General features: G+C 41.6%; 1 protein-coding gene across 3 annotated transcripts in view; it reads left to right on the forward strand.

Moving 5' to 3' along the window:
• INPP4A (inositol polyphosphate-4-phosphatase type I A) overlaps positions 1-26,973 on the forward strand; it is a 112,746-nt gene that overhangs the window by 20,027 nt on the left and 65,746 nt on the right. For all 3 annotated transcript variants that reach the window (XM_063126294.1, XM_063126293.1, XM_063126295.1), the window contains exon 2: positions 21,049-21,227. The gene's annotated coding sequence lies outside the window, so the exon portion shown is untranslated. The remainder of the gene's footprint in view (positions 1-21,048; positions 21,228-26,973) is intronic.

Below are 26,973 nucleotides of genomic sequence, written 5' to 3' on the forward strand. Positions count from 1 at the left end.
TTTACTGAAGAATCCCTGAAATCAATAGGGTTTCAGCACATGGAACTGTGTAGACTGCAGAGAGAATCTGCAACTCGTATGCGGTCTCACATAACAGCATTTCTTGAAACTGTGTTGTAGCTTGTCAGCTTTTCTTCTCTTGACCTGGCCTAGTTTTTGAATAATCTCCCAAATGATCTGAAGTCAATTTAAGTTTTGACTTGTCAAACTTTATTCATATTTTTAATTTTATGTGGGCCAATGTATTTTCCCTTTTGAGCAAGTTCTAAAGTACCCCTGGGTACTTTAGAACAAGGGCATGCACACAGTCCTGTTGAGATCTGCTGTCACCCTGGTAGATGTTTTTAAGCATGGAGTTCTCTTCCGTAAGTAGCTCTCTTCATATGAATAAGGAATGGAGGGAAATTCTGACCCATTGTAAACAATCAAAACTGTTATTTTTTCATAGAATCATAGATCGTAGAATCATAGAACAGTAGAATTGGAAGGGGCCTACAAGGCCTTCGAGTCCAACCCCCTGCTCATTGCAGGAATCTACCTTAAAGCATCCCTGACATACGGTTGTCCAGCTGCCTCTTGAATGCCTCTAGTGTGGGAGAGCCCACAACCTCCCTAGGTAATTGGTTCTATTATTGTACTGCTCTAACAGTCAGGAAGTTTTTCCTGATGTCCAGCTGGAATCTGGCTTTTTGTAACTTGAGGCCATTATTCTGTGTCCTGCACTCTGGGATGATCGAGAAGAGATCCTGGCCCTCCTCTGTGCTGCACAATTGTCTCTTTGTATGAATGGTTTACCTTTCAAGTATTTGAAGAGTGCAATCATGTCTCCCCTCAGCCTTCTCTTCTCAAGGCTAAACATGCCTGGTTCTTTCAGTCTCTCCACATAGGGCTTTGTTTCCAGACCCCTGATCATACCCGTTGCCCTCCTCTGAACAAGCTTTGTTAATTAAATCATGAGTTCCTCAGTGTCTGCAAAATAAAAAGAAAGTGAAGGAATTTATTTATTTATTTATATGAATGATTCTTTATTTTTAGTAGTTAGAGGTGTGTGTGTTTGACTCTTACGACGTACGCAGATGCATTTGTATGTTTTGTATTGAAATGAATTTGGATAGCGCAGAGCGGTAAAGCAGCAATTTCTGCAGCTGAAACTCTCCCCACGGCCTGAGTTCGATCCCAGCGGAAGCTGTTTTCAGGCAGCCGGCTCAGGTCGACTCAGCCTTCCATCCTCCCGAGGTCGGTAAAATGAGTACCCAGTTAGCTGGGGGAAAGGTAATAACGGCCGGGGACGGCAACGGCAAACCACCCCGCTATAAGGCCTGCCAAGAAAACGTCAGCGAAAGCTGGCGTCCCTCCAAGACTCAGTGCTTGCACGAGAGGTTCCTTTCCTTACCATGAGCACGTACCCTCAAGCTATCTCGAATTTCCTGACATTGTTGCAAATGTCTATTGATAATCGGTGATGATTCTGCTAGTTTTGAAAGGTATACAGGCTGACTTGAACCAGCAAGTGTAGCTGCCACTCTTTAGTCGGAGATGCTGGCGCTCTTTCTTATTGCAGCAGGACTGTTGCAGTGGGAGGAAGTACTGCAGACAGATCAAGGGCATTAGTATTAACAAGCCGAGGTGCCATTCAGTGTTAGTAGTTGTGGGAAATAAATAATAAGGATGAGAAGTGCAAGGTGCCTGTCTTTTGAGCCTTAAATAAAAGCTAGTAACTGCTTGTGGAGATTATATACCAAGTTCTCTCAAAAAACAGAGTTTGCTTCATCATTGGGGCATAGCTGGTAACTGTAGGCAGATCAGAAGAAGTGTGGGATGTTTTTGCACTTGAGTTACTCATTTGAGCCATCTGGGCTGTGTTAGTGTGACTTATCCGATACAGGCCTAGTTCAGACAGCACTCTGGGATTTGTGGTTAGCTTAACCATGTTCAGCTGTGGTTAACCACATACGGAATGCTTGCAGACAACGCTTTTTACCCTTTTTTGGTTAAGTTTTCCTTAGTGAGCCTAACCACAATGTGGTTAACAGGGCAGATGGTTAGGGAAAACATGTGTCAGATTATCGTAAACCATGGTTAAGCATTCCGTTAGCCATTTTGTGGTTAAGCAGCATGGTTTAGCGTGTTGTCTGAACGGGGTCACAGGGTGCTTCCAAGCTAGCCTTTCACTGCACCACCATCCTGCTTTAATTACAGAATTTTACAGGGGCAGGGGAAGATCTTGTTGACTTGCACTCTTAACCTTCCTGTACTCCCCCATGACTTCCTCCATCATTTTCCTTACTGCAGAAAATCAGTTAAGGAGAAAGACAGAAGAGCTGCACGATGCCTGTTAGTGCAAAGAGACCTCAGTCTCAGACTTTTGCAACTTTGACCCGGTTTGCCAACAATGGATAACTCAGGGTTAACGAACCGTGGGTTTTTTAGGAGTATGTGAGCTGACTCCTCATAGTTTGCCCATTTCTGCTGTGCTAAACAATACAGGGACACCCAGGTTGACATGTGAACCCAGAACTCTTAAGTTGTTAAGGGAGAACAATGCAGAGTTATAAACCAAGAACAAACCATGGGTTCATATTCTGGGTTGTTTTTCCCCTCAACAACTCAGAGTTTCAGGTTTGTTCCTGGGTTGTTTAGTGCAGTGGAAGCAATTGAACGGTTGGGGGATAGATTGCTCACTTCCACATGCTCCGATGGGTTTGTTAACCGTGGGTTGTTCGTTGTATGCAAATCAGGTCTGTGTATAAGGCATTTCCTTCAGTCCAGTTTTCTGCTTGTGGCATGCTTGCATTTGGAACTGTAGAACATCCTCTACTTGTTCCCAAGACTGTTCTTATTTTCACCTGTCAAATGCTGGAGGGTATGTAAAAACACATCCAAAAAGGCCATCTTTAAAAATAATAATGAAAATGGCTGGGTTCACACAACATGCTAAATCATCCAGTGTGAGTTGTTGTTGAACCGTGTGTTATCATGTTATCTGAATGCAGCATGTTTTCCGCAGGGTGGGTTGTAATGTTGTCTGGACACAATGCTTTTTATGCAGGTGGGTAATTATGTTGTCTGAATTGAACGTGTTTTCTCCAAGGTTGCCTGTTAACCACCCTGAACAACCTAAAAATAAGCCATGGATTCTCAAGATGGCTTTTTTTGAGAAAAATAGAGCTACTGCATGGTTTACAAGCTACGCTGTGGAAAAGACGCTGCGATAACCCATGCTATAGAAAATTCACTGCGTTCAGACAACATGATAACCCATGGTAAGTTAGTGTGTTGTGTGAACACAGCCAATAAATCTGTGTTGTGTTGCAGTATTGCATCAAGTCTTGGTGTAGACAATAGAAGTTAACATTCAGTCTATTTTTAGTATTAAGACTGATATATTTTGCAAGATGCCACATAAAATGAACAATCAGTAAGTCTACCACTGCCGATTTGCCAGAACATTGAATTTGTTGAATACAGAATAGCTAAGCTTAACAGAGAGCAGTGTAGAAAAGCTTGGAATGAACAGAACTGAAGTCCTTGAACAGCTGCAATATTGATAGTATATAGAAATGTAATTGTTTAAAGTAGACAATAGCATATCATTAGCATCTCATTGACTTAGAATTAATTGGCTCTAGGCTTATCTTTCACTTTTGTTTAGACTTACAATGGCCTGGTTCAAAGGTCCCAAACCAAACCCAATTTCACAATTGCAGTCCTAAGAGAAAAAAATTAATGACCAATTGTTCTGGCTACAAAGAAGAAACCAATAATGTCAGCCCTCCTCCCCCAATGGTGCCACCATTAAAGGAATAGGGTCAATTCAGTAATATGTGGTGAGTGAACGGAAAGCAATTAATTAACCACTTTGAAGTTGAGGGGGGAGGAAAAAGCTAATAATTCAAGGACCAGTTGCAGGAAGAAACAGTGTCTTTTGAACAGTAGCTATTTCTGCCAAAACATATAGTAGGACCTCACCAAAGAAGGGCGGCCGCTGCTGGATTTTAATGGAGAAAAAGGGTAGAAAGGAGGAACCTGGGAACTACAGACCAGTCAGTCTGACATCCATCCCTGGGAAAATTCTGGAGCAGATTATAAAGAAGTCAATCTGTAAACACCTTGAAATCAATGCAATGATTACTAGAAGCCAACATGGATTTGTCAGGAACAAATCCTGTCAGACTAATTTGATCTCATTTTTTGATCGGGTAACCTCCCTTGTGGACTGTGGGAATGCTGTGGACGTCATATATCTTGACTTCAGCAAAGCTTTTGACAAAGTGCTCCATGACATTCTGATTAACAAACTAGCTAAAAGTGGGCTAGATGGAACAACTATTAGGTGGATTCACAGTTGGCTACAGAATCGGACTCAAAGAGTACTTATCAATGGAACCTTCTCAAACTGGGGAGAGGCAACGAGTGGGGTACCGCAGGGCTCAGTCCTGGGCCCAGTGCTCTTCAACATTTTTATTAATGATTTGGATGAGGAGGTGCAGGGAACGCTGATCAAATTTGCAGATGACACAAAATTGGGTGGGATAGCTAATACCCTGAAAGACAGAAACAAACTTCAAAGTGATCTTGATAGGCTGGAGTGCTGGGCTGAAAACAACAGAGTGAAATTTAATAGGGATAAATGCCAAGTTCTACATTTAGGAAATAGAAACCAAAGGCACAGTTACAAGATGGGAGATACTTGGCTCAGCAATACTACAAACGAGAAGGATCTTGGAATTGTTGTAGATCGCAAGCTGAATATGAGCCAACAGTGCAATATAGCTGCAAGAAAGGCAAATGCCATTTTGGGCTGCATTAATAGAAGTATTGCTTCCAAATCACGTGAGGTACTGGTTCCCCTCTATTCAGCCGTGGTTAGGCCTCATCTAGAGTATTGCGTCCAGTTCTGGGCTCCACAATTCAGGAAGGACACAGACAAGCTGGAGCGTGTTCAGAGGAGGGCAACCAAGGATGATCAGGGGTCTGGAAACAAAGCCCTATGAAGAGAGACTGAAACAACTGGGCATGTTTAGCCTGGAGAAGAGAAGATTGAGGGGAGACATGATAGCACTCTTCAAATACTTAAAAGGTTGTCACACAGAGGAGGGCCAGGATCTCTTCTTGATCCTCCCAGAGTGCAGGACACGGAATAACGGGCTCAAGTTAAAGGAAGCCAGATTCCAGCTGGACATCAGGAAAAACTTCCTGACTGTTAGAGCAGTACGACAATGGAATCAGTTACCTAGGGAGGTTGTGGGCTCTCCCACACTAGAGGCCTTCAAGAGGCAGCTGGACAACCATCTGTCAGGGATGCTTTAGGGTGGATTCCTGCATTGAGCAGGGGGTTGGACTCAATGGCCTTGTAGGCCCCTTCCAACTCTGCTTTTCTATGATTCTATGATTCTATGAAAATAAAGTTATATTAAGTTTAATTCTGCTTCCTGCTCATTGCAGAAAACCAATGCCTCAGCAATGCTAAAGGGACCCAGAGTGGAAGCAAGCAAAGACGGAAGTGGTTTTCCCAATACAGGAAATAGATGAGCAGATAGTATTTACATGAAAAAGGATGGAGGATCAGTTCCGTAATAGTTAAAGAGGAATTGATTTAAAATGGAGGGCTCCATGTTTCAAAACAGTAGGAAATATGCCTGTTAACAGTCCACACATCTCCAGAAAGCATTAGAGCAAATTTGTTCATGAAGCTTTATGTATTAATTTGAACTGATTTAATGTACCTAGTCGTTCACTACTGTCTCTCTCCTGAGTTGTTTGAAAATAGTAGAGATTCATATCTAGTAGCACTGTTGTTATAGGGGTTATTCTCTAGGGATAGAAGTCTCCCCCTTTTTAGGTAGCGCATCCTGCTGTGCAAATAGGACCAGCTTTTGTAACACAAGGGTGGTAAACCTATTACAAATATTTAAGTGTTAGCATCTGTACTGCTCCTTGGCATCTGAAGAAAGGCAAGACTGCGCCAGACCTCCAAATTTACATCTCTACACGTCTATCCATGACTTTTAAGGAGATATTGTAGAGATGACCTGGAGAATGCATGACCAGGTCCTCCCAGTCTATTACTTGGTCAGTTTGAATTTCCCCTCTCTGGGAGCTGCTCAGTCCCCATGCAAACACTTGTTTTGTGCGATCCTTTCTTGGTCTTTCAGCTAGTGAGCACAGTCAAGGCTCACTTCCACGTTTTAAGCTGCTTTAGTGAGTTACTCTTAGGGCCATGATAAGTTAGGTTTTGTGAGCTAGGTCGAAGTTTCATTTTGGTTTTAAAACCAACTGACTATTTCTCAGCTTCTCTCTGCTTGGTTCTTTAATAAATATATTGGATCGGAAACTGGCATTGATTGATGGTCTTGTCTAGAGGAAACGAGTTGATTTGAGTTGGTCTTATTCATGTGCTGCACTGCTTGGCAAACACACTAACCAGGTTGTTAAGGAGTTTAAAGAGAGCGCTGAAAAAGGCATCTTATCCTTCTCCATATATAAAAGCCAAAAGCATGCCTTCTTCTGTGGGCAGGATATTAAAAAGACGTGGGGGTGGGGGGTGGGTGCTACCTCTGAGGAATATAGGCAAAGAGTGTATTTCAGCCTGTCCAACCAAGCAGGGTAGATTTGCAGATCAACCAGTTGTCACAGCATTAGATTTAAAAGTGCCAACTATGCCATGCTGAGTTTCTTCTTTTTCTTTTTATACCACATTTGTAGGTACCTGGGATATTTCCAGCCCATTTCAGTTAGAAAGATAGCAGTCCATATATTGTGGAAGCTAGTCTAAGAAATTGGAAGCAACCATGACAGAAGCATTATTTCTTGAGAGTGAGCTTAGCTCATAGAAGTCTAGCACGTAGTTGAATGTAGAGAGTGGTTTCCCCCCCGTCACTTTTTCGGAATGCCTTATCCAGTGAAGTATGATCTGTAATAGAGGTACTTTATTTCCCTGTGAAGAAAAAATATTGGGGGTGGGGAGAGAGAGAGAGGTTTTTCAAGAAGAATTGCCAGGCGTGTTTTGGTATGTTTTCAGACTGTGCTACATCAGGCGAATTCAGGTGCTTGAAATTCCTCCACATTGTGCAGCTGGCTGGTTGCAGCCATGTGGTAGAACTAATATTTGTCAGCCAAAGCAGGCGTTAGTTTGGGGGACGGCACAAATGCTGCACAATTGTCTCTTTGTATAAATGGTTTGCTTGCATTAGCTGTGTGACATTGAAGGAGCTGATCGCCGTAGTTATGGGGGGCAGGGGCCATAGCTTAGCCCTGGAGCACATACTTTGCATGCAGAATTCCCACAATTTCCATTCCATTCCTGATTAAATGGCCAGGTGGGAAAGACTATTGCATAAGACCCAGCCAGGACAGTTTCATTGTGAGTAGGCCACCCTTTACGAGTGGGATACTTGTTGAGTAGAAACAGCTGCTGTGATCTTCCGTGAGCTGATCTTTAGACCCTCACATACATAGACCATTTATGCAAACACTTATCTACACAGATAAAGCCGTGAAGAAAATGCCTGCATTAGCTTTGTCTGATGCATCCATAGTTATGAGTGCTGCTCCCTGCCTGTGATTTATGGCAGCACATTTTTCAGTTGTAGCACTCGGACATGCCACTGCTGGGAAGGAGCATCCCTAACGATGGATGTGCGAGTCAGATATTGTTTCTTCCGTGGCATGGCATCACCCCTTTTACTTTTGTAAAATTGCATAACAAAACAAATCCAGGTAGGCAAACCTTTTCTCCTAAATGTTGTGTTATCTGTTGAGTCTTCTGAAGCAAAGGTTCCCTTCTCAAAGGATGGATGGTACCCTGTTGATGCTGTATTTGGGACAGAGCATGCTTATTATAACTACCCCTGAAAAGATAACAGGAGTGAGTCCAGTTCTGATGGGGCTGCTATCTAGGCCAGTGGAAAGAGGGATATTCTTAAAATGGAGAGCAGTGGGGCAAAATCTTTACATAGCTGACCAGAAGGAGTTAATTTTATAATAAGAGAGATGCTTGGTTCAGGCAAAGGGTTTCTGTTGCCTTTCCCCCCCGCTCTGTGCCTTTAACAGCCTTGCGGCTTGCAGCTTTCTTTAGCATAGGAATGTGTAGATGGGGAAAGATGCACCTGTAGAATTTCTTCTTTTAAAGTCACGGGCAACGTGTGGGAGAAGAGGGCAGTGGCAACCCTAATTCAAGTTATGCCTTCTGACTGGAAATTCTGCATTATAGAAAGAGGTGTGTGTAGGAAGTGATTGCTCAATGGTGAAAGAGAGGAAGGTGTACCGACTATGCCACTTTACATCAGATGTTCCACATCTAAGCCTTGCACTAGAAACAGGTTCAAGATTTAAGCCCTGATATGCTCTGCTTCCAATAAACTGGGACCTGCCTCAAGCCAAAGGACACATAGAACTTCTCACACCTTCATGTAGTATTTCCCAACAGCCAATCTATAGTCATTGCTACTGTGCACATTGCTTTCTGAGCCTGAGATCTTATAGACATAAAACATACGTTCTGTGATGGAACTAATTTTGTTTAAAACCCGTTGCAAGGGGAGGAACCCTTTATTATGTATAATTACTGTTTTTTTATTTTTTATTAGGATACTTCCCTTGACTGCTCAGAGCTGGAGGCAAACTATAGCAGTATAAACAGCTGTAAAATCTAAATAGCACAAGAGTCAGGAGTGCTTCTATCCATATAAGAAACTGATACGATTGCAGCTAAAGTGCCCTAAAATGGCTACATTACAGATTTGAATTGATTCAACTTATTTTTCTTTTAATTGTGTTTGGGTGCAAAAGATATGAGAGCTTCTGTGTTTATAAATGTGGGAGGAAGGGAAGATACGTTTTGCTATTTTCTGAAGAAAAACATGTACAAAGTTTTTATTAAAGGGATGAAATGCATGCCTGCACATTTTAACAGAGCTGTTCTTTTGGCTGGTGGCTTTATAGGACAGTCCCAGGAAGACTGGCTTGGATGACACTGTTCTGGTCTCTGCATCATTTGTCAAGTTGACTTTTTTTTCCTAGAGGGCAAATGTGCATTCATGCATCTTTACAATTAAGGAAGCCTATATTCATACTGAACTTGTGAAACACAAGGACTATGCATTAAAATTAATGGGAGTTTTTCTGTTGACTTTAGCAGGATGTGTGTATTGTACAACGTGTTTATTGAAATTCTGGTTGGATGAACTAAGCCTCCCCCCACCCAATTTTAATAGAAATATGCTTGAACAAGAACAAGGCAAGGCTGCAATAGACATCTAAATTTGCAGCACTATACATTCTGGACTGGCTTTGCAGCTTTGCCTTTGCTTCCTCTATGACGCAGGTTAGAGGTATTGTATAAATCACCAGGAGCAGCCTTCCCCAAACTGGAGCCTGCCAGATGGGTTGGACTGCAACTCATAGAGTCTCCCACCACCACCAGTCAGCATTTCTGGGAATTGTAGTTCAACACATCTGGATGGTGCCAGCTTGGGAAAAGCTGACCTGGAGGATGCATGTCGAAGCCTCCTAGGCTATTGATTGGTCAATTTGAATGTCCCTCTCTGGGAACTCCCCAGGATTTTTGAAATGTCCTATGTCTTCATGTGAAAGCAAAGAGGCAACATCAGCCTAGCTATGCCAGGAAGTCCCAGGTGTGCCCCCCTCCCCGGTATGCTGGTTTTGTGAGTTAGGATCTTGATAAATAAGATGAACTAGTTTGATGTTTCATTTTATTTTTAATAAAATAAAAAGAGCAACTGATTATTTCTAAAGTTCTCTCTGCTTGATTCTTTAATACATGTATTGAACTGGAAACTGTCGTTCAGTTGATGGTCTCGTCTAGCCTAGAGTTAGTCTTACTCTTGCGCCAGAGTGCTTGGCAAACAGGCTAACCAGGTTGTTAAGGAGTTCAGAAGCTCTGAAACAGGCACCTATTCTTCTCTCTCTCTCTCTAGAAGCCAAAAGCCTTTAGGAAAATAGGAACAAGGGAAACTACCTTATGCTGAGTCCGAACTTTGCTCCATCTAGCCTGGTATTGTCAACACTGATTGGCAGGGGCTGTCCAGGGTTTCAGGCAGGAGTTTTTCCTGCCCCACCTGGAGATGCCGGGAATTGAACCCGGGATCTTCTCTATGCAAAGCAGGTGCTCTACCACTGAGCTACGTCCCCTCCCCTTCTCCCATGGGCAGATACAGGCTATTAAAAAGACACGGGAGTGGTGGCACTGCTACTTCTGAGGAATACAGATGAAAGGGTGTTTTCCTGCCTCTCCTACCTTGCAGGGTGGGGGTTTGTCGCAGCTGGACATACCAGGCATAAATGTATGTACCCAGGGGAGGGGAGGGTTTACCTTGACTACTAAAGTTCTCAATTGGTCTGGATGTGTTTAAAGATTATATAAGGAAGCTCTTGGCTGCTGTGCAACTGATATCTGCTGGATTACTATCATTGAATAGGAGTGGGTAGTTTGGTCAATGCCAAGCCTTAGTTATTGCGTATTTTAGATCCGTTTCTTAGCACAAGTTGCATTTCATTTTCATAAAAACGTTTAGTGTGAAACTCACTTTTGTAGAATAATAGCAATAAAATCTTCACATTTTATTTATTTATTGCATTTCTATACCGCCCAATAGGCGAAGCTCTCTGGGCGATTCACAAAAATTAAAACCAAATGATTTCTTCTGAAGATGTGCCTTCCACGTCAAAGGTAACAATCTGAGCCACTCTCTACAAACATGCTGGATAGACTTGGAAATCAGTTATCAGATTATTTGCTTTTTGTCAGATGTTGCCTATCTTCGTTGCCTTGTCACTTTTAACCAAGCAGCCTCAGCACTGCTTGGATTGGGTTACAGAGTATTTCATGGCTAACCGGCAGTGCTTGCCTTAGGAAACTAAATAGGGATATGCATTCATGGCTCCCTGTGTGATATAATGCTCCACAGCCATGTTGGGCATAGTGGAGGATGAGTGCTTGTTACTAAGAGTTGTTATTGCACATAGTATTAATTCAGCCCTTTGGGAGTCGCTGTAGTTTCGCAGTCTCAAGAGTCAAATCCGTGAGTTTGGTCCTTTTTTTTTAAGCTCTTGCAGTTCTTTGATAATACATTGTTCATCATAAGATACAGAATTTAAAATTGTTCACCCCTGTTTGCATTCTGCATAGGCAATCTGAACATTACAATAACCTACACATTGTAGTTTAGGAAAGGTGAGCTAAGGAATAATCCAAACAGTTATTCATTTTTGAACAAGCTCATGCCAGTCCCCCTCACTTGTTGTGCTCAAACACCTACACTGGCCTAGAATATTTGTAAAGCGCAAGACTGAGTCTGAATTACAGTATCAGTTGATAGTTTTTAAAAAATTGCCTTGTGGTAGAGGGGTGTGTGTGTGTATAAAATCATATAACGTGAGGTTGCTTTTTTTTAAAAGTAACTTATTTAGAAAAGGAGCTTTAATTTTTACTGAGTTTACTGATAGGATGATTTGAGGCAGGGCTTAACCATGGGACCTATTTTCAATGAGCCAACAGTGTGACATAGCTACAAAAACAAATGCTATTTTGGGCTGCATTAATAGAAGTATAGCTTCCAAATCACGCGAGGTACTGGTTCCCCTCTATTCAGCCCTGGTTAGGCCTCACCTTGAGTATTCCGGCCAGTTCTGGGCACCACACTTCAAGAAGGACACAGACAAGCTGGAGCGAGTTCAGAGGAGGGCAACGAGGATGATCAGGGGTCTGGAAATAAAGCCTTATGAGCAGAGACTGAAAGAACTAGGCATATTTAGTCTGGAGAAGAGAAGATTGAGGGGAGACATGATAGCACTCTTTAAATACTTGAAAGGTTGTCACACAGATGAGGGCTATGATCTCTTCTTGATCCTCCCAGAGGATCAGTGCAGGACACGGAATAATGGGCTCAAGTTACAGGAAGCCAGATTCTGGCTAGACATCAGGAAAAACTTTCTGACTGTTAGAGCAGTATGACAATGGAACCAGTTACCTAGGGAGGTTGTGGGCTCTCCCACACTAGAGGCATTCAAGAGGCAGCTTAACAGCCATCTGTCAGATATGTTGTAGGGTAGATTCCTGCAATGAGCAGGGGGTTGGATTCGATGGCATTGTAAGCCCCTTCCAACTCTAATATTCTATGATTCTATGCCAGCATTTATACTCAGTGTGTACATCTGCATGCATGTTCATCCCTCTCCCCAGATTTCTTGTAGCTATTAATGAATTGGGCCCATGCATCTGGGATGAGGCAAAGTTTCTGAAAGGTAGTCAATATGCCAATAAGTCATGCAGATTCTGCACTGTTGTCTGGAGGCCTGCTTAGTTCCACTTGAATAGCAGCTGCGCATTTATGGAGTTTCCAGTGCTTTGGGGGCATAGTAAACATTGAACAAGAGTCGCTCCATTTCTCATGAAGGAGCATCAAACTTAGACTGAATTCCTGAGGGTGCTTCCAGGTGAGGCCTTTATTGGGCAATTGCTCTGCTTCATTCTTGGAATTTTAGGAGAGGGTCCAGATGAAAGCACCTTCCATTTTAGCCTTCCCATGTTTTCCCACTGCTGTTTCCATCATTTTTCTTGCAAGAAAAAATCTGTTAGGGAGGAAAAGATGATAGCGCTAGGATCTCTCCATGTGGAAATACCCTAAAGTTCTGAAATCTCTTGTATGAGAAGCTGTTTTGGTTCCATGGTGTGGAACGTTATAAAAGTAGTAATTTTTGTCAAATACGTTCAGGGTTACATTCCCAATTAAAGCTCTGGTAGCCGTGTTGACCGTAATCCCCCCCAAGCCATGTTGCTGTAATACAATTATTAGACCAATTGAAAGATCACAAAGCAATTGTCCAAGCTTTTTGTTCACTTTATTTACCCTCCCCAAAAAGAAAGTCTATGATGGGTCTCTCTGGCATCTAAATTAACTAGAAATCCTTTTTGTGCATCTCTGGTATGAAAAGTAGGCCAACGCATCTATCGATTGTAAGCTGTTCTCATTGTGCACACAAGACTTTCTAAACATTCCTTATCAAGGAGCATGGCTTTTAGGAAGTCTGACCATTTGTGTGTTTGCTTCTATTCTTTCTGGAGGGAAGTTCCAGTCATCAAGTAATGGAATGGAACAATAATGGTTTATGACAGTTCACCTTAACCTTACAGAGGAAACTCATTGTTATTAAAGCCCCTAGTTATGAAGGTAGTATTTGTATTTTGATGTGGTGAAATATTATAGTATATACTTATTATGTGTATGTAGATGGGAAAATATGTTTGATTTCTTTAAGTAGCAAACAAAAGCAGTATTTTTCACTCTAGTGAGCATAGTTATAGCAGTGGTCAGAACTGATGCACTGAAACAAAATATAGTAGACTGAAGATTGTGCCATTGGCTTTTTGACTTGCTAGTCTTTCCATCCCATGGCTGTATGCAGGATTGCTGATAGGAACTTGTAGACCTGGTATACTGTTGGCATTTAAGCCCTCTTTGCAGGTGGGGAATGATTCCTGGACACTGTATAACCACTTTAGCTCTGGAACTACTTCGATAGATTGAGCTGTGCTCCTGTCTGCTGCCTTAGCCATATGTACAACATTAGTCATGTATGGTGGCCAAGGAGACGTTGGATGACTCTCCTGGTTTTGCAATTCTTAAGGGAAGTACAAAAGAAGAGGGTTTATCAAGCATCTAGCAAATAGCAAACCAGGCTTGGCATGCCAGGGGCCCAAGGCTTACAACTTTGGGCAAGCTGGTTCTGAACTATTTTGGGTAATTGTCCTAAGACAGGCATTTGCGACCCTGGCTGATCTTTATTTATTTATTTATTTATTTATTTATTTATTACATTTATATACCAACCCATAGCCAAAGCTCTCTGGGTGGTTTACAAAAAACCTTGCTGCTGTTACTCATGTAAACTGGCCTTAGTTCATTTGTTTTAATTGGCAGAAGTTTTTACTGTGTTTCAGTTGTATGTTTCAGCTATTGGTAAGCCAGCTTGAGAGTTCCATTTATTTTTTCCTTTACACTAAGGCAGGATATGCATTTTTAATATAAACTTGTGCAAGCTGTTTTTATGTTGTGTTTAATCATGTATACATTGTATACGCATGCTTACCATATTTCATATTTACTATATTCTGGTTGATCTTCCCAAAGGTCTCTAGAAGGGAGAAGCTTGGAATTTATTTATTGTTTGTTTTCCTTTTAATATTGGTAGACGTATAATCAAGGACGTTGTCCTTCAAAAGCATGATCCAGGGTGAGAGATTCCATGAATTCAAGCTGCTACTTTCAAAAGCAACCCCCCTTTTCATGTTATTGCTTCGTCCATTGGCATAAGTTAGCTGCCAAGTTCTATATAGTTTAGATTATGAATATGTCGTAGGGCTACTTTTATCCATTTGGCTGTTCCCACCTGGATCTTATGGTTTCTTTTATGGTTTCTTCTAACTATATCTTGGTTGCTACCTTGGATACCCACAGTCAGTCTTGAGTAGAGCAATCCTACCAATAGGGGTGGGGAGAACTCTGAACGCCATCCCATCAGTGTGTGGAAAACCAAAGGTGGAGGGACCACCTTATTTAAAGCTCTGCCTGGTTCATGCTGACAGGGTGGGAAGGAGAAGTAGCATCCCCCCCCCGCCTGATTTTCTAGCATTCTGGGTCACGTGGATACATATACATTTATTTATTTATTTATTTATTTATTACATTTTTATACCACCCAATAGCCGAAGCGCACTGGGCGGTTCACAAAAAATTAAACCATAATTTTTATTTCATACAGAAGACTCTCTTCAGAACGTTGTCCTCCACAGAGCAACAGACACATGAGGAGGATGGTGGTAGGGCAAGCATGCTCCATCTCCTTGCATGACTTTAAAAAAATATTTATTTGCAACACAATAGCAGCAGCAGCAACAAAGCAAAAAAATGGGAGGAATTCTGATCACAAAACATATCAATCTACAATAATCATTAACATCTCTTCTGATAAGGGGAGAAGAAGAAAAACGAACAAGAGCACAAACAAGAACACTTCCATTTCAAATATATACATAAATATAAGTAGTCTGTGGCCAGATCTACATCAAGCAGGATATGACACTTTGAAAACAGTTTGAAAACTGTATATGGAGTGTTTCCTGGGCCCAACAGTTGTCACTACTGTTATAAACCATTTAAAATCAGTAGTGTAGATCCTGCCCGTATCTCTAAATAAGCGTTCTCTCCTTGCATGTTTACTCTACTCAGTTTTATGTAATCTGAACAAGTCTTCTAATTCCACTTGTTATTCCATTCTGGTTCTTGCTGCCAATCACTCCTCTATTATTCTTGTTACAATAATGTATTAATTTGGCATGGTATTAAGATGCAGAAAACAAAATGTGCCACTTTACATTTAATCACTGCACAGAAAGCATAACTCTTTTCGATTTGTTTTCTCAGCAATTTTCTGTTTCACCTACATTGCCTTTTTTAAGTCAGGAAATAATTAACAGTACCACTTCGGCTGTTTTTTTCTTCTGGTTTCTGGGCATGATTGACATTAAAGACCCCCCTCCCCTCTCCCAACAAAGAGCTGATGCAGAATACCGTCTGTGAGCCAGGAAGTTCTAGTTCAAAGCTCACCTCAACCATAAACTCACTAGGTGGCTTTAGGCAAGCCACTATTTCTTCCTTCTGCAATGTAAGAATACTAGCTTACTTTAGCAGGAAGGTGTAAGAATTACTGAGATAATGTATGTAAAGCCAGATGAATACCTGAAGTGGAAAATACAAATGCTTAGTATTTTGAAATATGGTAAAACCATTGGATTAATCAGTGAATTATGTTCAGTCTTTAGCATCAGTAGAGTTAGTAGCAGAGGTAATTCTGTAAGCTGGGAAATACTTTAGAGCCCCATTTAAGATTTTCCTCTCTAACTGTTCTTCCAAGTGGGTCATGGTCTCCACAAGCATTCTGCGGCTTCAAGCACTGGGTCATCTAAATGTCACAGCCCTGCAGCCACCTCATTAGTGAGGTTGTGGCTCATGTTTCTGAAAGAGTTAATGGGTTAGTGTATTAATGTATTATTAATGTATTAATGTTAATATTAATATTAATATTAATGTATTAATATTAATGTATTCCTGCATGGACGCTTCCTGCACTTGTGGAGTATTTCTTCCTCCTCCCCACAAATGGAGGGGCAGAATATGCCAGCCAACAAACTCTGTGGTACTATTGGTGTTAGGGCTGACACTCAGCTTCTAGATCTTGTATAGGTTCAGTCTTAGCAGCTACGTTCTTCTTCAACCAGTAAGAATGGTCAATGCAGAAAATGATGCATGTCCCTATGTGATTCAGAGTGCAGCTCAGGTACATTTTTCTACTGCCTTTTAGGGGAAATGTCTTTAACGTAGTTGAGATCTGATCATAGTTGAGATGTGATTATTCTAAGCAAGTCTTTCAGAAATGGATATCGCACCATGAACTCTGTTCTAGTGTGTGACAACTGAATTTGCTGGTAAGCAGTTTAATTACAGGATACCCAGTTCTTTTTTATTCTGACTGCTCTGAGATAGATAGAACATAAATCTGGGATTAGCTTAGTTTTTCTTTGAGCTTCCACTTCCCTCTTGAAAACAGGAGCATTACTCTAGTATTGGACAGCATTGGTATTGGTTATGCAGTACAAAGTCACTCTCATTTGAGGGAAAAGTGGAATGTATCCAATGTTGGTTCAGCTTAGAGTAGACCCATTAAAATGAATGGGGCAAGGTAGACTAACATTGTGTTTAATAATGAGTTTTAATATCTCTTCGTTCATTGTTACGTGATGCAAGACGGAGGAGCAATCAGAAACAACCTATTGTAGATCAGAAAACAACCTTAATTCAGCAGGACCTGGAGCACATAAAATGTTCCTCAACACTTGGGAGATGTGTTATATAGTGTGGGCTTGCATGCACTCCCTGCTCCCATACATATTCTCTTGTCCCTTCACTGTTCACTTATAACTGAAGTCTCTTATCTGCTTCAGCACTAACCAGCATCTGGCAAATGACAATACTTGGCTATTTCTTGGAAAAATACATGAGTATCATAGCATATTAGGTTTGTATACATTTTTCTTGTTAAGAATCCTTAGGAAGATCTGGTTGAGGTGCAGGATATACTGTTGAATTCCTAATGAAAAACACACAACATTGCTGAAGTCCCGGGAGCATGTGTACGTTAATTGGGTCTCTCATTTTTTTATCTGTCTTGGACTTTTATGTGCAGTACATAAAATGCAGGCAATTGTGGACCAACCCTGCAAGGTGTTGCTGATTTTAGAGACTGAAGCACAAGGGAGTCTGATGAAAAGTGGTGGTGTGGGGGAATGTAATTGAGCCTTAAACTGCAGGTATTATGTGCCATTTACTGGAGAGCAAACTCCCTTGAAACCAGCAGGACTTGCTTTTCTGTAAACATGAACAGAATTGGGCCTCTCTTGACTTTGAAACCTTGTATGTATTTTTCTGCATTGGCACAGCTTCAGCAGTGAAAGCTGTCACGGAGACAGGATATGCATTTTTGCCACCACATTGTTTTAAAGTACAAAGTGCATTACCTTAAATGGTGCTTTTGGTGTGTGAATAGCAGCTCTGACCCCTTTTAGCAAGAATACAGTGGAACAGTATCTCAAATGTGATTGGTTAGCTAATCAGGAGGTCTGCAAATAGGCTTGCTAGCATCTTCTTGATGCTCTGGGGAAAGGCTGGGGCTCTCTGTGGCTTTGCATTGAACTTTGGAGTTACTCAGAAAGCAAAGAGACATCGGGGCACCGTCCAAATATCTCCAAACCTAATGCAACAGAGATGACAGCCCCCCCCCCCAAATCCCATGGGGGTGGGAGGAGAGAGAAGCACTTGCCCTTCCAGTTGTGCTGACCGGATTTTTCAATCCCTTCTGAAAGGACCAGCTCCCCATCCCTCCTCCAGTTTAGATCTAAGAGGAGGGCTGGAACCTTATTTAGTATTTAGTTTTATTTATTCATTCATTACATTTATATCCCACCTTTTTTCCTTCAAGGAACTGAAGGCGGCGTACATAATCTTCCTCCTCTCCATTTTATCCTCACAATGACAATCCTGTTAGGTAGGTTGGGCTGAGAGTCTGTGACTGACCCAAAGTCACCCAGTGAGCTTCCATGACCGAGTGGGGACTAGAACCCGGATCTTCGGACTCCCAGTCCAACACTCTAGCCACTATACTGCACTGGCTCTCTGGGACCTTGGCTCTGTAGTAGTTCAGGGCCTCTAGCAAGTAGATTTGTTTCTAGCTTCCAAGACCAGCCAAAATTTATGGACCCTTGTATTTTCACAAGGCTTACTTCTATCTCACGCAGGTCACTGTTGCCTGTATCGTAAGCTTTGTAGGTACAGTTTTTTAAAACCACATTTCTGAGCAGCCCTTTTCCTGCAAAGGTCCTCTGATTTGTTGTTCTTTCTGTCTCCTTTCACCGCTTTACTAATTGATGTGAATATGTTCATGTTTCTCCTGCAGAACTGAAATGTTTTATGCTGTTACTACCATTAAAATCACAATGGGCAGCAATTTGGGAGGTAATAGACACCTCTTCTTAGAGGGGTAATAGTTGTAATTGGGTTCTGCTCTATAGTGGCATCTAGTGATACACTGTAAGCATTACACAATACTAAAACATCTCCCCCCACATCCTTTAGTAATGACCATATTCCCATACAAAGGAGGAGAATATACATTTTAGGAACAAAATCCACACAACGTCTCCCAAACTAGAGTAAAACCTTTCTCTGGGAGTTACAAATAATTTTCTCCAATTCTTATAAGGTGCCATGCTTAAAAAGTTATTAACAATAGCATCTACTTTTAAGCAAATCTTTGGCAGAGTGAAGGAAGCATTTGTATTTAACTTCTTGATCAGGGCACTGAAGAGTTACAAAGTGCATTTTGGCATTTTAACATATCTAGGGAGTATTGGAAATGATTACTTTGTAAGATCTTAAACTCTCCGAAAAATTGACTTTTAAAAAACGTTGTTTTAAAGAGATCTTGCCAAAGACAAGGGATAGAACAGCATGAGAACATATTGGAAGAAGGCTCACCTCTCTTCTGTAATATTGGGATGATAATACTGCATTCTTTAGAGGGTTATCGCACTGGGGTAACATGTGTGGAGCATTTTTGTTGCTTGCAGTATATACATGCTAAGTAAGCATTAAGTAGTCAGAATGGGCACGTTTTGCTTCTGTTCAGTATATTAAAACAATGGAATCTCACTTGAATATATGGTATTTGAAATCATGTTAATATTGGTGAAATGATTATTGTCATTTTTACTTAATATCCAAATAACAGGAGCCCCACCTTTTCAACTTACCATATTGATAGATGTCCGGCTACTGGGTTTAAAATCAAAACATGGGAAAAACATGACAGGGGAAAGTTCTGACCTTTGTATTCAGTGCTGGGAACATTGCAGGAGCTGCCTTTGACACTTGCTCAGCATTGCAAATGTTTTGACTGATTGATGGGAAAATATGATATTCCTGAATAGAATATCTTTAGGGCTCCATTAGGATTCTGTGCAACAAACAAGCAGTGTGTTTCTGTTGTGCTATAAATTGATTGCCTGGTTGCAGCAGTACTTTCAATTGTTTGACGTGATGTTTTCCTTTTATTAAGGGGATCTGTAAATAATCATCTTGTGCTTCCATAGAGCAACCCTTATTGTTTTATGTAAAGCTGATATTTCTGTCTCTTACTTTTCCTTTCACTGGACTGCTTCATAAGGTGCAAGGCTGTTATACCATACCAGTTGAGGAGCTGTAATTGCAACATGGAATAAGGCCATTTGTCATTGAGTAAAATGATTCCTTTCTTGCATTAGAATGGATTGCTGGGTCGTGTATGACTTTCATTTTACGCACTGTCATCCTGGTGTTTTCATAGCTGGGCGGTGGCACTTCCAGTTGTAGAGAGGAGACTGCATGTTGGATCTTCTCTTATGCAAACAAAACAAACATTCCCTATGCCTTGAAAATCTGTATGGCTGGGCAAAAGTAGTCCAGAAATCTCTTCTAGATGTGCTAGTTTTGTATGTATAGGGATTTTATTTTTATTGGGGATGGAAGGAGTAAATCATTTGTTGCCCTATTTGCAATCTGAAGTGGTACAATCTAGTAGCAGATACGTCATTTGGAGCCACTGACTGGGTACTGGAGCCTTGGCATAATCCCAGGAGATGCTGGGTTTAAGTGCAACAGGGGAAGCAAATTCATGACGTTTTCTGTAATAAGATGCTTGACCTAGTTGTATGCGATCTAGATAGTTCCTTGAGTTTTGCAATGTCAGTTTTTATGCAATAATTCACAAAGGCTCCCAATTAACTAATGACATAAGAGCAGAAAAACATTTTGTAACCTTCATTGAAATCTCAGAGTAGATTTTTAATTCTCACATTCTTAATTGGTACATGTGGTATAGCATAAGAACATAAGTGCCACGCTGGATCAGACTGAGGGTCCATCTAGTCCAGCACTCTGTTCACACAGTGGCCAACCAGCTGTCGGCCAGGTACCAACAAAGCAGGACATGGCATGACCCTACTACAGTCCTGAGAGGCTTCACTTCCTTTCTAGAGCAACCCAGGTGGAGAAGGCTATGAATGTTCTTGCCACAATATATTTGCCCATATTCAAGGCTGCCACAGGAAGCCCCTTGTGGTTTTCTGCTATAGACTTTCAGAAGCGACTCTTCTGGGATTGGAGAGTGCTCTGACCTTAATCACAACTTGTCAAACATGCCTGTCAACTTAAAATGTACTTTTTGTTTCTGCCTAAATTCATTAATTTGCTCAAATATTTATCAACCGATGGGTGCACTTCCCAGAACCAACAATGAAGTGTTGAAATTACATGATTTTGACCTTTATGGACCAAGCCAGCTTGCAAGTGAAATTTTGGAGAGTTGATCTTTTTACAGTGTTATTTATGACATTCATTTGTTATCACTTACTAGAGAATCCCTTTTCTTAATTTTCAGGTTTTATGTATAGGAGACACTTAAGTCTGGGAGCCAGAGCAGCACATCCCCATGACAATGAATTAAGACAACATGGCCGGGGCTGCATGTATTTCCTGATTCTGCAATTACATTGAACAAGTGCAAAATTTGAGATTAGTTATCTTGCAATTTTCAACTTTTCTTTGAAAACCAGAAAGGTAAGTTTCTAGTACTTAAGGCTGTGTCAGTAAACTAGTCTCTGGTGTTAGGCTGCGCGTGCGTGCGCTAAAATAGGTTTTCAGTGGTCAGAGGGTGGGTCTCCAGTGCACTTTTGCAAATGTCCACAGAAATGGCTAGTCCTGTTCCCCCCTCCCATAACTAGCAGAAGCATAAATAGATTGTGTGGATCTTACTTTGCTTTGAAATCTTTCCTTGCTGCAGAATGTGGGTTACGTTGCTGCTTGGTTTTAATTAGAACACAGACTATGGCCTTTTGTTTTCATAACAGGTATTGTGACATGAAAATTTAGTGATCCAAAAACCTTTAAAGATGTATTCAAGCCAAGCCAATGAATAGCAAATGGGCACTTCCTTATCATGAGAGACACTGTTATCAAAACTTTGTTCTGGTGTTATTTAGTGTGATGGTTTTCAAACTGTGTTCTGAGGGGAACCCTGAAATTCCTTGGAAGCTTATCAAGGGTTCCTGAATGAGAAGATCCATCATGTCAGATATTTCCCCCCACTGAAAAAGACTGCAGTGATAGTGGGCATTTTGTAGCCACAGAGTTGTGTTGGGCGTGTTCTAGTGCTCACTATCAGCACACATGGGGTGTTAGTATCTCACAGGAACTGAATGTGTACCCTAGAACATGTCCACAATGCTCAGTAATGCATAGCATTCCATGGCTGACATGCAGGGGGGTCCCAGTCAGCAGGTGTCACTTGAAAAAGGTTTCTGTTAGCAGGACGTTTGAAAACTACCTGCACACTACTTTAAAAGATCCGGGTAACTAGTCGTCTATAGCTTTTCTTTTCATTTTGTTCCACTAGTGGCTGAAGTTAAGCAGATGTTGGAGATTGATGGTGCTTGAAAATATGAGGAAATGGAAACTTCTGTGGGATAAAGTAAAAATAAGCCCTCTTCAAGTATACATTTCAGATGCTTGCTTTGAGGCTTCATAAGCCCTGGTGAAGGCAGGAATGAGTGATGGGGCTGAGTCCTCCTTCTTTCACCCTTCCTCCCCATCCCTCACACAGTGCACTGGCTTTGGCACAAAGATCCTGGTTTGTAGTAAGTTGGAGCTTTCCATTACATCTAAACCCAGGGAGTCTGACTTAATGTTGGTTAGCAAAGTTGAAAAATAAGCTAGGATGTACCCCCTTGCCAGAAAGGGGAAAGCGCATAGCCTGGCTGTAGCTATTGGGAACTCTGATCCATGCTGTGCTAGTGGAGTGCAGGAATGGAGGCAGCAAGGGCGAGTGAAGAATTTTGAATCCTACTTTGAACCAACTTCTGGTTCATTCTCCCTTTCTCTGTAGCCAGAAGAAAACTTGGAGGGGATTTGTGCAAGAGCAATGCCTCCTCCATCCAGTCACTATTGACCAAAGGCTTTCTTTAGCTTCCTCTTCCGTCTTGTTCCCAAACTCTTTATCATAAACAGCTAAGCTGGTGGGTAGGTGGCGGGAACTCCTGAGTTTTGAGGTCACATCCCAAAACAGGTCTCCAAATGTAAAGACATTTATTTAGGATCAGGAAACAGAAACACAAAGAGTTGGGGATCAAAACAGATAGTTCAAAAATAAAGAAATTAAAAACAACAACCCCATGCTATCTTACCTATACATCTGGAAAATCTAGGTGGATTCTAAAGTTCTGGATACTCAAACCCTGAAGACCAGCTGTTCTTTTCCAGGTAAAACAGCTGTGGCAACATTTTCATGGGCTCGAAAAGGAATTTCAGTTCTGCTTCTCAGGGGTGGGTGGGGGTGGGCAGTTTGCCCAGTCATCTCCTAGGAAGTGGAGGTGGGCTTCTTCCCTGCATCAAATAGGAGTAGATTTTGCCTGTCAGGTGGGTCAACAGACTGCTTCTGGGATGAGATCTATGAAAATGGGGTCTTGCATGTAACACTCAGCCCTAATAGGAGAAATTGATGGATTCCAAAGATCAAAAGGTGGGAATCTTTTCCTGTCTCTCCTGCGGGAAAACCCTCTGCTCCTGTTAGACATAGTACTTTCTGAGCAGGTTTCCTGGAGTCAGTTTATCAGCATATATGCTTTGTGCCTGACAGGTAATAGGTGGCTTCTTTGGGTAGCTGAAAAGTAACTAAGAAATCAAAATGGAGTTACTGAAGAAGAGGTTCTTGTATCTAAACATGAGTCTTTTCTCCATACGGGCCTTGTTTCATACTCACACACTAGGGGGACTCACACTACTCCCTATGTTGAAAGAATGCATGAGGGGCTCAACTAGCCACATGGACTAGTCCTGCTCATGGTGTGTGGAGTAGCCAAGTTCCTTGCCATCTTTGCATAGAGTGCTTAGAGACCCTTCACACATTGGCTGAGCATGCAGTCAGTGGGGAAGGCATGGCAGTAGCACACTTTGGGGCAGGGCTGCAGCATGCGGGCAAGAGTGATATTGGCCTACATGGCCCCACAGCCCTTCGTGCGTTCTTTCAACATGTGGTGGAGGATTATGTGAACCCCCTTTCTATGAACAGGGAAAGAGATGTGGAGACAGAGTTGTCTTGTTGAAAAGGCAGTGGCTATAGTTCCAGAAAAACATATATTTCTGTTTTATTGACTATTCTAAAGCCTTTGACTGTGTGGATCATAACAAACTGTGGCAAGTTCTTGGTGGTATGGGGATACCAAGTCATCTAGTCTGCCTCCTGAGGAATCTGTATAACGAACAAGTAGCAACGGTAAGAACAGACCAAGGAACAACGGACTGGTTTAAGATTGGGAAAGGAGTACGGCAGGGTTGTATACTCTCACCTTACCTATTCAACTTGTATGCAGAACACATCATGCGATGTGCTGGGCTTGCCGAATCCAAGGCTGGAGTTAAAATCGCAGGAAGAAACATGAACAATCTCAGATATGCAGATGACACCACTTTGATGGCTGAAAGCGAGGAGGAGCTGAGGAGCCTTATGACAAAGGTGAAAGAAGAAAGTGCAAAAGTCGGGTTGCAGTTAAACCTCAAAAAACCCAAGATTATGGCAACCAGCTTGATTGATAACTGGCAAATAGAGGGAGAAAATGTGGAGGCAGTGACAGACTTTGTATTTCTGGGTGCAAAGATTACTGCGGACGCTGACTGCAGCCAGGAAATCAGAAGACGTTTACTTCTTGGGAGGAGAGCAATGACAAATCTTGACAAAATAGTTAAGAGCAGAGACACCACACTGACAACAAAGGTCTGCATAGTTAAAGCAATGGTATTCCCCGTAGTAACCTATGGCTGCGAAAGCTGGACCATAAGGAAAGCTGAGCGAAGGAAGATAGATGCTTTTGAACTGTGGTGTTGGAGGAAAATTCTGAGAGTGCCTTGGACTGCAAGAAGATCAAACCAGTCCATACTCCAGGAAATAAAGCCAGACTGCTCCTGGTGGACAAAAGACTTCTTAATCTTATCATGGTTCTATACAGCGACAGCAGGATGCAAGTTAGATGTGGCACACAGGGACAGCTTTCAGATGAAATTCTTATGTCTAGAGGAGTAAGACAGGGCTGTATCCTCGCACCTACGCTATTTAACTTATACATAAACGATATTGAGGAGGCACTGTCTGACCACGAAGGACACTTGCCCAAACTTGGCGCAAGGAAAATTCCTATTTTACTTTACGCAGACGATGCTGTTATTCTCTCCCGCTCTAGACCTGGTTTGAAACATCTTTTAATGAAATTCTTCAACTTTTGTTTGACCAACGATCTGAAAATTAATTTTGAGAAATCTAAAGTCATGGTCTTTGAAAATAGATTTTTTTCAACGTCGGTGGTCCCTTGATGGGCATATCCTGGAACAGGTGAAAAATTTCTCTTACCTGGGGCTGTTATTCCATCATACCCTGTCCTGGAGTGCCCATAGATCAGCCACCCTTAATAAAGCTTCAGTCAGGTCAGCCGCAATAACACGCTTTTTCTTTACTAAAGGGGGAATTTAGTAAATGACCGTCTGCTATCAAAGTGTTTAAAGCCAAGTCTGCAGCCCAGCTTTTATATGCCTCCAACATCTGGATAGGGGGGTTAACATCTGAGATAGATAGGCTACAGACAAGGTTTTTGAGGACCCTTCTTCAACTCCCAAAGTGTGTCCCTAATTCTGTACTTTTGTTGGAAACCGGGGAAAGCTCTCTTTCGCTTAGGGCTTGGTGGTCTGCCTTAAAATTTTGGATGGAAGTTAGTCTTTTTGGGAGGGACTCAGGTCTGCTTCCATGTCTGGCTCAGGACAACTATGTGAACAGCTGGTCCAAGCTTCTTGCCAGGAAGGCAGCTTCAATAGGTCTCTCCTCTTCTCTCCTCCTTAATCTGGGCTTGAATTTTGCTTTTAAATCTGTTAAACAAAGACTGTGGGATATAGCCTTCTGCGACTTACGCGCTTGCTCTCATGTTTCTTGCTCTCCCAGTGCATTGCACGTTCATTACGTTGGGCCTCTTCAGCTGGCTGACTATCTAAAGAACCTGTCGGTCGCTAAATATCGTATTGCTTTCTCCAAGGCCAGATGCAATGTTTGTTCTATTGAATTACTTCAGGGCAGATATGCTTATCAGGAACGACGGTGCCCCTGTAGGAATATGGAAGTGGAGACGATGGAGCATATCCTTCTGTCCTGTAGCTTTTATAATCAGGCCCGGCATCTTATGATCACCCCATTGTTGAGCAAACTGTCCAGAAGTTCAGACAAATTTTATGTTAAGTTTCTGTTGGAAGATAAGTCCTCAAGAGTAACTTTGGCTGTTGCTAAATTTCTTACAGTGGCGGCCAGGATTAGAGCTCTCTGTGTATTAGACTAAAGTTGATAATAGCTCTAACTGTATGATTTCATGTTTGAGTCTTGTTTTTCCATGGATCTATGGATCACAATAAAGAAGTATGGTATGGTATGGCAAAAGGAAGAGGGGCCGACCAAGGGCAAGATGGATGGATGATATTCTGGAGGTGACAGACTTGACCTTGGGGGAGCTAGAGGTGGCGACAGCCGACAGAAAGCTCTGGCGTGGGCTGGTCCATGAAGTCACGAAGAGTCGGAAGCGACTGAATGAATAAACAACAACATACTGCAGCAGCCTTGTCTTCCCCTGTTTAAATAATGGGAATATACACTATGGAACACACTGCCTAGAGCTACATTTTTAAAAGGGGGATGTTCGAAAGAATGGCTGAGAAATATTATAGGAGAAGAGGATTTTGTTACTGGTGTTCAGCAAGAGCTTTAAAAAGACTTTTAAACAAATCTGCAATAGCAGATATGTTGAATTGGTATGGTGGAGATTGCTCTTAAGGAAACAAAGAGGGACAACTAAACATATTTTAAAGTAAGTTTTCAAACTAGCATTGACTTGGTGGATATAGAGTGTGACAGTATGGAATCTAAATACAGATTAACAGGTAAATGCTTTTTCAGAAAATCTGGTAGATTACTGCTTTATTAATCTTTCTAAGAGCTCTGCTCGTATAATACTTTAATTGTTAATATTGAACTGTTAATAGAAAACAATATTGTTAACAGTCAGTATGGAATATAAATAAATAAATAAATAAATAAATAATAATAATAATAATAATAATAATAATAATAATGACATGGGCACTAGTCAGTAGATGCCTGTGACAGTCTCAAACCATATTCAAAACTTAACATACTGTCTTAAACACTATTCTGGTTGGGTGAAGAAGACCCAAACTAGGCTCTCCAGTGAGGGAAAGTGGTGTAGACAGTAAAGGGAGGTAT

This window comes from Elgaria multicarinata, chromosome 5, assembly GCF_023053635.1.
Source record: "Elgaria multicarinata webbii isolate HBS135686 ecotype San Diego chromosome 5, rElgMul1.1.pri, whole genome shotgun sequence".
Lineage (NCBI taxonomy): Eukaryota > Metazoa > Chordata > Lepidosauria > Squamata > Anguidae > Elgaria > Elgaria multicarinata.